Source organism: Salminus brasiliensis, chromosome 16 (assembly GCF_030463535.1).
Source record: "Salminus brasiliensis chromosome 16, fSalBra1.hap2, whole genome shotgun sequence".
Taxonomy (NCBI): Eukaryota; Metazoa; Chordata; class Actinopteri; order Characiformes; family Bryconidae; genus Salminus; species Salminus brasiliensis.
The window spans coordinates 9,901,059-9,911,596 of NC_132893.1; the positions used below are offsets into that span (position 1 = coordinate 9,901,059).

Sequence of the window (10,538 nt, forward strand, 5' to 3'; positions counted from 1 at the left end):
CAGAAAGTGATTTCACAGTGTAAGAATCGCCAAAACGAGAAATGAGAGCATTTGTTCAGTCTGTGCTTAAAACATCATGTTCGTTCTGTACCTTTGAATAAAATGTTTTGCTTTTACTGTTAACAATATTGTGAGGGTTCCAAACGCTGTAGAACATGTGTAGAAAGTGTTTTTTCAGTGTAAGGAGCGCCAAAAGGACAAATGAACGCATTTGTTCAATCTGGGCTAAAAATATCATGTCCGTTCTCTATACCTTTGATGAAAATGTTTTGCTTTTACTGTTAAAAATGTTTCAACCACTGTAGAACCTGTGCACAAAGTCTTTTCACACTGTAAGAAGCGCTGAAATGACAAATGAACGCTTTTATTCAGTCTGGGCTGAAAATGTCATGTTCTTTCTGTACCTTTGAGTAAAATGTTTTGCTTTAACTGTTCAGAATATTGGAAAGGTTTAAATAATTGAGCAGTTTGTGCAGAAAACCTTTAGACAGTATAAGAAGCACCAAAACGACCAATGAACGCCTTTGTTCAGTCTATGCTTAAAACATCATGTTCGTGATGTACGTTTGACTAAATTGTATTGCATTATTGTTAAAAATGTTTCAACCGCTGTAGAACCTGTGCACAAAGTCTTTTCACACTGTAAGAAGCAGTGAAATGACAAATGAACGGTTTTATTCAGTCTGGGCTGAAAATGTCATGTTCTTTCTGTACCTTTGAGTAAAATGTTTTGCTTTTACTATTCAGAATATTGAAAAGGTTTAAATAATTGAGCAGATTGTGCAGAAAACCTTTCCACAGTGTCAGAAGCACCAAAATGAAAAATAAGCAAATTTGTTCACTCTGTGCTTAAAACATCATGTTCGTTCTGTACCTTTAAGTAAAATGTTTTGTTTTTACTGTTATCCATATTATAAGCGTTTCATCCGCTGTAGAACATGTGTAGAAAGTGTTTTCACAGCGTCAAAACGACAAATGAACGCATTTGTTCAGTCTGGGATGAAAATGTCATGTTCGTGATTCACCTTTGAGTAAAATGTTTTGCCTTTACTGTGAACAATATTGTGAGCATTTCAACCGCTGTAGAACATGTGCAGAAAGTGATTTCACAGTGTAAGAAGCGCCAAAACGAGAAATGAGAGCATTTGTTCAGTCTGTGCTTAAAACATTACGTTCGTTCTGTTCGTTCTTTTACTGTTAACAATATTGTGAGCGTTCCAACCGCTGTACAACATGTGTAGAAAGTGTTTTTGCAGTGTAAGGAGTGCCAAAACGACAAATGAACGCATTTGTTCAATCTGGGCTGAAAATATCATGACCGTTCTCTATACCTTTGATGAAAATGTTTTGCTTTTACTGTTAAAAATGTTTCAACCGCTGTAGAACCTGTGCACAAAGTCTTTTCACACTGTAAGAAGCGCTGAAATGAAAAATGAACGCTTTTGTTCAGTCTGGGATGAAAACGTCATGTTCGTGATTCACCTTTGAGTAAAATGTTTTGCTTTTACTGTTCAGAATATTGAAAAGGTTTAAATAATTGAGCAGTTTGTGCAGAAAATCTTTTCACAGTGTCTGAAGCACCAAAATGACAAATAAGCGTATTTGTTCAGTCTGTGTTTAAAACATCATGTTCGTTCTGTACCTTTGAGTAAAATGTTTTGCTTTTACTGTTAACCATATTGTGTGCGTTTCATCCGCTGTAGAACATGTGTAGAAAGTGTTTTCACAGCGTCAAAACGACAAATGAACGCATTTGTTCAGTCTGGGATGAAAACGTCATGTTCGTGATTCACCATTGAGTAAAATATTTTGCCTTTACTGTTAACAATATTGTGAGCGTTTCAACCGCTGTAGAACATGTGTAGAAAGTGTTTTTGCAGTGTAAGGAGCGCCAAAAGGACAAATGAACGCATTTGTTCAATCTGGGCTGAAAATATCATGTCCGTTCTCTATACCTTTAATGAAAATGTTTTGCTTTTATTGTTAAAAATGTTTCAACCGCTGTAGAACCTGTGCGCAAAGTCTTTTCACACACTGTATTCCCTGACAGTGTGGTGAACTAATTAAAATTATTCTATTTGTAAGCAAAACTGCAAAACAGTTCAAACAGCTTAAAACATTCAAGTTCATAGAACGATATTCAAGTTTTAATCTCAACAAGCTCAATGTGTTCAAGTAAAGACAATCACTAAACTCATTGTTTTTCATTTAATATTTACGGAGCGTCTGACGCAATGCGCTCCTGCATGCCCATTGGTTATAGCCGTCTAATTAGCATACTGGGATTTCTGAACAAACATGGCGGACAGTGCGGTTGGTGAGGGAAAATAAGTTTATTAGCAGTTTTTAAAAAAGAAACAGTTAATTTACTCTCTTTCTCTGGATAAGTACATGTTTTTGTTCTAAACACTGGCATAATTTGCGGCAAGTGATGTTTTTTTTATTAAGGGGAGCTATTTTGAAGTGCGCGCACGTTTTTTGAACTCCATCTCGCGCGCCTCGTTAACAGCACCTGGAGGGAGAGAGAGCGAGCGCTGCTGACCTGCTGAACTCTCATAGTGCAACACAAGTCCCAGCGGTCTTCATTCTCCTTACTGTGGCTGCTGCTCTCATGCTTGGAAGTGTAATTTGGTGAGTATATTTAAAAATAGTTTAATTGTAGTTCGTTTTTGAGGTAAATAAAACTGGTAGTTTGTCCGTTTACTTTGCCTGTAACTTGGCTTGTCGTAATGGGGAACAGCTAACTTGCTAAGCTAAGCTAAGCTAGTACCTAACCTAGGTTAGTTAACTAGCTAGCTAGCCAACGTTAAAGAAGAAAGTTAAGTTAGGCTAATTAGGTAACGTTATTTTACATCTAAATACCCATAATAGTTGTTAATGTCTAAACTTGGTTAAACTATAGTTATTTTCTTGGTACTTTACAGTGTGTTTAAACTTGTATTTCCCATATTCACATTTAGTTTGAGTGAGTTTGATATTCCTGCACTGACAACAGAAAATGCAGTGAAATAGAGAGGTTTAGCTAGAGATTGATAGTGGAAAGGCCATGAAAGCAGAGTCTAAACTTTAATTGTTTTTGCTGTGTGTTCATTTAAAATTGCCTAATGTCGATGTAGTTAGCTTCTGAAATGTTTTGTTATTTTGCATGTTTAAGGATTTAATGATAAGAGCAGATAACGTAGATGTAAATGCAATTCATTGGTGCTTTTGATTTTTTTTTATCATTACAAACAAAATCATTATTCTCTGGCATTGACTACTGTGTACACATTGATACATTTGTTGCATTGTCAAAGAGATTTGTATTTGTGTGTGCATGAACAGGAGGGTACACTAAAGATGAACGTGTCCAGCCCCTAAAACATAACTGCATAGGTAAGTATAATATGAGTTAATTAAGTGCTAATTTTGTAAAGCAAATTTAGAGCAGAGAGAAATATAACAGAAATTTTAGAAATTCAGAAAGTCATTATGGGCTTGGATGACTTTAAACCACTAACACCCAGGCTGCTAAATCTAAAAAATGATCTGCTAGGGAGGGTGTAATTGGCGAATGATACACTCCCTTTTGATGGGACTTTTGTAGGTTCTGCCTGTTGTAAATTCCTGTTGAAGCATCACCTTTCTATGCTCTGTTAGATAAACCTGCTGTTGTGGTAAGTTTTTTTTTTTTTTTTTTTTTTTTTCTTTCTAGATTGCATTACCACCTCTTTAAATTCCAAGTTCCAAACATTGTTCTGTTGGAGAGTCACAAATATGTTCAGAAAATATGCCAGTTTTTTTTTTTATTATTGTTGCCATGGTACAGGCCATTGTACACAGAATTGTTACTGCACAGGTACACATTACTAAGCATTAAGGGCTTAACTAAACATGCTTAACATATTTTGTTTAATACTATATTTTATTTTATTGTATTTTATGGAATATTTTTTCAGTTTATTGTATGCAGAGCAGCCCTATTAATACATGGCTAGGCCTGTCACGATTGCTGTAATGTATTGTACTATATACTGGCCCAAAGATTATTGCAATAGTAAAATAATAAGTTATTTTAAGGCAAATGTATGTGACAGATATAATGATAATATAATGGCATGATAATGCAATTAAACCCTTTTAAAGAGCAATGTACTTTTAATAATTATTAATATTAAGAATTTGTGAGTGGAATATAAGTAAATACTCATTATGCACAAGTTAAGCAAATAAAATGAAACCAAAAAAGCTGACATACTTGCTCCTCATTTGCTTTATTCATTAAACCCATTGTACCATTAGTCAATGTGATTATTGTGACAAGCCTATGCAAAGCCATACATTTTTTTTTTTTTTTTTTTTTGGTTTAAATGGTGTAATGTGTTTTGACTTTAGCAAAGTTTTATTGTACCTCAGAATGGGTTTTATATATTTGTTGAAATGAGTGGTTTATGACTTGCATCCTGGTTACTGATTTGCTAAAATAAAATGTTAATTTTAGCAGATTAACGTTTCCTTGTTTTATATTTATTTTTTGTGAAGGTATTTTGAGTTAAGTTAACTCAATTACTTTGTGGTAATTAGTTTCCTCAAATGTTTTAAGTAAAGTATTAGTCAAGTATGAGTATTTTCTAGTTGAAATGTTTGAGTAAATGAAAAGTGTGTCTGACACAATATTTTTAATTTAAACTTAATACAACTTTTTGAGTATTCCAAACTATTACAGTATACATTTTTTGAGTTCATTAAAAGTAGTTTAGTATACTTAAGAAAACATTTAAATATTAAGTACAACATATACAGTTATTTTAAGTAAAGTTAGACTGAATTTAAATAGTTCTAAAAATGTAATAATATTGAGTACAAGATAATAAGGTTTATAAATTTCAGTGCACATAAAAATGTTATATTCTTTGCACTTAATAATAGAGTTTGTCTACTTAAATAGTTTGTGGTAATCAGTTTCCTCAAAAAATTTGAGTTAACTGAACTTATTCGGGTTTACAGTGCACTGTAAGAAGCGCTGAAATGACAAATGAACGTTTTTATTCAGTCTGGGCTGAAAATGTCATGTTCTTTCTGTACCTTTGAGTAAAATGTTTTGCTTTTACTCTTAAAAATGTTTCAACCGCTGTAGAACCTGTGCACAAAGTCTTTTCACATTGTAAGAAGCGCTGAAATGACAAATGAACGCTTTTATTCAGTCTGGGCTGAAAATGTCATGTTCTTTTTGTACCTTTGAGTAAAATGTTTTGCTTTTACTGTTCAGAATATTGAAAAGGTTTAAATAATTGAGCAGTTTGTGCAGAAAACCTTTTCACAGTGTCAGAAGCACCAAAATGACAAATAAGCGTATTTGTTCAGTCTGTGCTTAAAACATCATGTTCGTTCTGTACCTTTGAGTAAAATGTTTGTCTTTTACTGTTAACCATATTGTGAGCGTTTCAACCGCTGTAGAACATGAGTAGAAAGTGTTTTCACAGCGTCAAAACGACAAATGAACGCATTTGTTCAGTCTGGGATGAAAACGTCATGTTCGTGATTCACCTTTGAGTAAAATGTTTTGCTTTTACTGTGAACAATATTGTGAGCGTTTCATCCACTGTAGAAAAATGCAGAAAGTGATTTCACAGTGTAAGAAGCGCCAAAACGAGAAATGAGAGCATTTGTTCAGTCTGTGCTTAAAACATCATGTTCGTTCTGTACCTTTGAATAAAATGTTTTGCGTTTACTGTTAACAATATTGTGAGCGTTCCAACCGCTGTAGAACATGTGTAGAAAGTGTTTTTGCAGTGTACGGAGCGCCAAAAGGACAAATGAACGCATTTGTTCAATCTGGGCTAAAAATATCATGTCTGTTCTCTATACCTTTGATGAAAATGTTTTGCTTTTACTGTTAAAAATGTTTCAACTGCTGTAGAACCTGTGCACAAAGTCTTCTCACACTGTAAGAAGCGCTGAAATGACAAATGAACGGTTTTATTCAGTCTCGGCTGAAAATGTCATGTTCTTTCTGTACCTTTGAGTAAAATGTTTTGTTTTCACTGTTCAGAATATTAAAAAGGTTTAAATAATTGAGCAGTTTGTGCAGAAAATCTTTTCATAGTGTCAGAAGCACCAAAATGACAAATAAGCGTATTTGTTCAGTCTGTGCTTAAAACATCATGTTCGTTCTGTACCTTTGAGTAAAATGTTTTTTTATTTTTACTCTTAAAAATGTTTCAACCGCTGTAAAACCTGTGCACAAAGTCTTTTCACACTGTAAGAAGCGCTGAAATGACAAATGAACGTTTTCATTCAGTCTGGGCTGAAAATGTCATGTTCTTTCTGTACCTTTGAGTAAAATGTTTTGCTTTTACTGTTCAGAATATTGAAAAGGTTTAAATAATTGAGCAGTTTGTGCAGAAAACCTTTTCACAGTGTCAGAAGCACAAAAATGACAAATAAGCATATTTGTTCAGTCTGTGCTTAAAACATCATGTTCGTTCAGTACCTTTGAGTGAAATGTTTTGCTTTTACTGTTAACCATATTGTGAGCGTTTCAACCGCTGTAGAACATGAGTAGAAAGTGTTTTCACAGCGTCAAAACGACAAATGAACGCAGTTTTTCAGTCTGGGATGAAAACGTCATGTTCCTGATTCACTTTTGAGTAAAATGTTTTGTTTTTACTGTGAATAATATTGTGAGCATTTCATCCGCTGTAGAAAAATGCAGAAATGTTTCACAGTGTAAGAAGCGCCAAAACGAGAAATGAGAGCATTTGTTCAGTCTGTGCTTAAAACATTATGTTCGTTCTGTATCTTTGAGTAAAATGTTTTGCTTTTACTGTTAACAATATTGTGAGCATTTCAACTGCTGTAGAACATGTGTAGAAAGTGTTTTTGCAGTGTAAGGAGTGCCAAAACGACAAATGAACGCATTTGTTCAATCTGGGCGGAAAATATCATGTCTGTTCTCTATGCCTTTGATGAAAATGTTTTGCTTTTACTGTTCAGAATATTGGAAAGGTTTAAATAATTTGAGCAGTTTGTGCAGAAAACCTTTTGACAGTGTAAGAAGCACCAAAACAACCAATGAACGCCTTTGTTCAGTCTATGCTTAAAACATCATGTTCGTGATGTACGTTTGACTAAATTGTATTTCCTTATTGTTAAAAATGTTTCAACCGCTGTAGAACCTGTGCACAAAGTCTTTTCACACTGTAAGAAGTGCCAAAATGACAAATGAACGCTTTTTTACAGTCTGTGCATAGAACATCATGTTCTCTCTGTGCCTTTGAGTAAAATGTTTTGCTTTTAGTTTTCAGAATATTGAAAAGGTTTAAATAATTGAGCAGTTTGTGCAGAAAACCTTTTCACAGTGTCAGAAGCACCAAAATGACAAATAAGCGTATTTGTTCAGTCTGTGCTTAAAACATCATGTTCGTTCTGTACCTTTGAGTGAAATGTTTTTCTTTTACTGTTAACCATATTGTGAGCGTTTCAACCGCTGTAGAACATGAGTAGAAAGTGTTTTCACAGCGTCAAAACGACAAATGAACGCATTTGTCCAGTCTGGGATGAAAACTTCATGTTCCTGATTCACCTTTGAGTAAAATGTTTTGCTTTTACTGTGAACAATATTGTGAGCATTTCAACCGCTGTAGAACATGTTTAGAAAGTGTTTTCATAGCGTCAAAACGACAAATGAACGCATTTGTCCAGTCTGGGATGAAAACGTCATGTTCGTGATTCACCTTTGAGTAAAATGTTTTGCCTTTACTGTGAACAATATTGTGAGCATTTCAACCGCTGTAGAACATGTGTAGAAAGTGTTTTCACAGCGTCAAAACGACAAATGAACGCATTTGTTCAGTCTGGGATGAAAACGTCATGTTCGTGATTCACCTTTGAGTAAAATGTTTTGCCTTTACTGTGAGCATTTCAACCGCTGTAGAACATGTGTAGAAAGTGTTTTCAGAGCGTCAAAACGACAAATGAACGCATTTGTTCAGTCTGTGCTTAAGACATTATGTTCGTTCTTTACCTTTGAATAAAATGTCTTGCTTTTACTGTTAACGATATTGTGACCGTTTCAACTGCCGTAGAACATGTGTAGAAAGTGTTTTTGCAGTGTAAGGAGCGCCAAAACGACAAATGAACGCATTTCTTCAATCTGGGCTGAAAATATCATGTCCGTTCTCTATACCTTTACTGAAAATGATTTGCTTTTACTGTTACAAATGTTTCAACCGCTATAAAACCTATGCACAAAGTCTTTTCACACTGTAAGAAGCGCTGAAATGACAAATGAACGCTTTTATTCAGTCTGGGCTGAAAATGTCATGTTCATTCTGTACCTTTGAGTAAAATGTCTTTTTTTTTCTGTTCAGAATATTGAAAAGGTTTAAATAATTGAGCAGTTTGTGCAGAAAACCTTTTAACAATGTCAGAAGCAGCAAAATGACAAATAAGCGTATTTGTGCCGTCTGTGCTTAAAACATCATGTTCTTTCTACACCTTTGAGTAAAATGATTTGCCTTTACTGTGAACAATATTGTGAGCATTTTAACCGCTGTAGAACATGTGCAGATAGTGATTTCACAGTGTAAGAAGCGCCAAAACGAGAAATGAGAGCATTTGTTCAGTCTGTGCTTAAGACATTATGTTCGTTCTGTACCTTTGAATAAAATGTCTTGCTTTTACTGTTAACAATATTGTGAGCACAATGTCTTTTCACACTGTAAGAAGCGCTGAAATGACAAATGAACGCTTTTATTCAGTCTCAGCTGAAAATGTCATGTTCATTCTGTACCTTTGAGTAAAATGTCTTTTTTCTGTTCAGAATATTGAAAATGTTTAAATAATTGAGCAGTTTGTGCAGAAAACCTTTTCACAGTGTCAGAAGCACCAAAATGACAAATAAGCGTATTTGTGCAGTCTGTGCTTAAAACATCATGTTCGTTCTGAACCTTTGAGTAAAATGTTTTGCTTTTACTGTTAACCATATTGTGAGCGTTTCAACCGCTGTAGAACATGTTTAGAAAGTGTTTTCACAGCGTCAAAACGACAAATGAACGCATTTGTTCAGTCTGGGATGAAAACGTCATGTTCGTGATTCACCTTTGAGTAAAATGTTTTGCCATTACTGTGAACAATATTGTGAGCATTTCAACTGCTGTAGAACATGTGTAGAAAGTGTTTTCACAGCGTCAAAACGACAAATGAACGCATTTGTTCAGTCTGGGCTGAAAATATCATGTCCGTTCTCTATACCTTTAATGAAAATGATTTGCTTTTTACTGTTACAAATGTTTCAACCGCTGTAAAACCTGTGATCAAAGTCTTTTCACACTGTAAGAAGCAGTGAAATGACAAATGAACGCTTTTATTCAGTCTGGGCTGAAAATGTCATGTTCATTCTGTACCTTTGAGTAAAATGTCTTTTTTTTTCTGTTCAGAATATTGAAAAGGTTTAAATAATTGAGCAGTTTGTGCAGAAAACCTTTTAACAATGTCAGAAGCAGCAAAATGACAAATAAGCGTATTTGTGCCGTCTGTGCTTAAAACATCATGTTCTTTCTACACCTTTGAGTAAAATGATTTGCCTTTACTGTGAACAATATTGTGAGCATTTTAACCGCTGTAGAACATGTGCAGATAGTGATTTCACAGTGTAAGAAGCGCCAAAACGAGAAATGAGAGCATTTGTTCAGTCTGTGCTTAAGACATTATGTTCGTTCTGTACCTTTGAATAAAATGTCTTGCTTTTACTGTTAACAATATTGTGAGCACAATGTCTTTTCACACTGTAAGAAGCGCTGAAATGACAAATGAACGCTTTTATTCAGTCTCAGCTGAAAATGTCATGTTCATTCTGTACCTTTGAGTAAAATGTCTTTTTTCTGTTCAGAATATTGAAAATGTTTAAATAATTGAGCAGTTTGTGCAGAAAACCTTTTCACAGTGTCAGAAGCACCAAAATGACAAATAAGCGTATTTGTGCAGTCTGTGCTTAAAACATCATGTTCGTTCTGTACCTTTGAGTAAAATGTTTTGCTTTTACTGTTAACCATATTGTGAGCGTTTCAACCGCTGTAGAACATGTTTAGAAAGTGTTTTCATAGCGTCAAAACGACAAATGAACGCATTTGTTCAGTCTGGGATGAAAACGTCATGTTCGTGATTCACCTTTGAGTAAAATGTTTTGCCTTTACTGTGAGCATTTCAACCGCTGTAGAACATGTGTAGAAAGTGTTTTCACAGCGTCAAAACGACAAATGAACGCATTTGTTCAGTCTGTGCTTAAGACATTATGTTCGTTCTGTACCTTTGAATAAAATGTCTTGCTTTTATTGTTAACGATATTGTGACCGTTTCAACTGCTGTAGAACATGTGTAGAAAGTGTTTTTGCAGTGTAAGGAGCGCCAAAACGACAAATGAACGCATTTGTTCAATCTGGGCTGAAAATATCATGTCCGTTCTCTGTACCTTTAATGAAAATTATTTGCTTTTACTGTTACAAATGTTTCAACCGCTGTAAAACCTATGCACAAAGTCTTTTCACACTGTAAGAAGC

General features: G+C 34.6%; 1 long non-coding RNA gene across 1 annotated transcript; it reads left to right on the top strand.

Annotated features, from left to right (window-relative positions):
* Window positions 1–2,300: 2,300 nt before the first annotated feature.
* Window positions 2,301–3,651, top strand: LOC140536968 (uncharacterized). The gene is made up of 3 exons (XR_011977634.1): window positions 2,301–2,317; window positions 2,510–2,631; window positions 3,325–3,651. It is a non-coding gene; the product is annotated as an uncharacterized lncRNA (long non-coding RNA).
* Window positions 3,652–10,538: the final 6,887 nt, after the last annotated feature.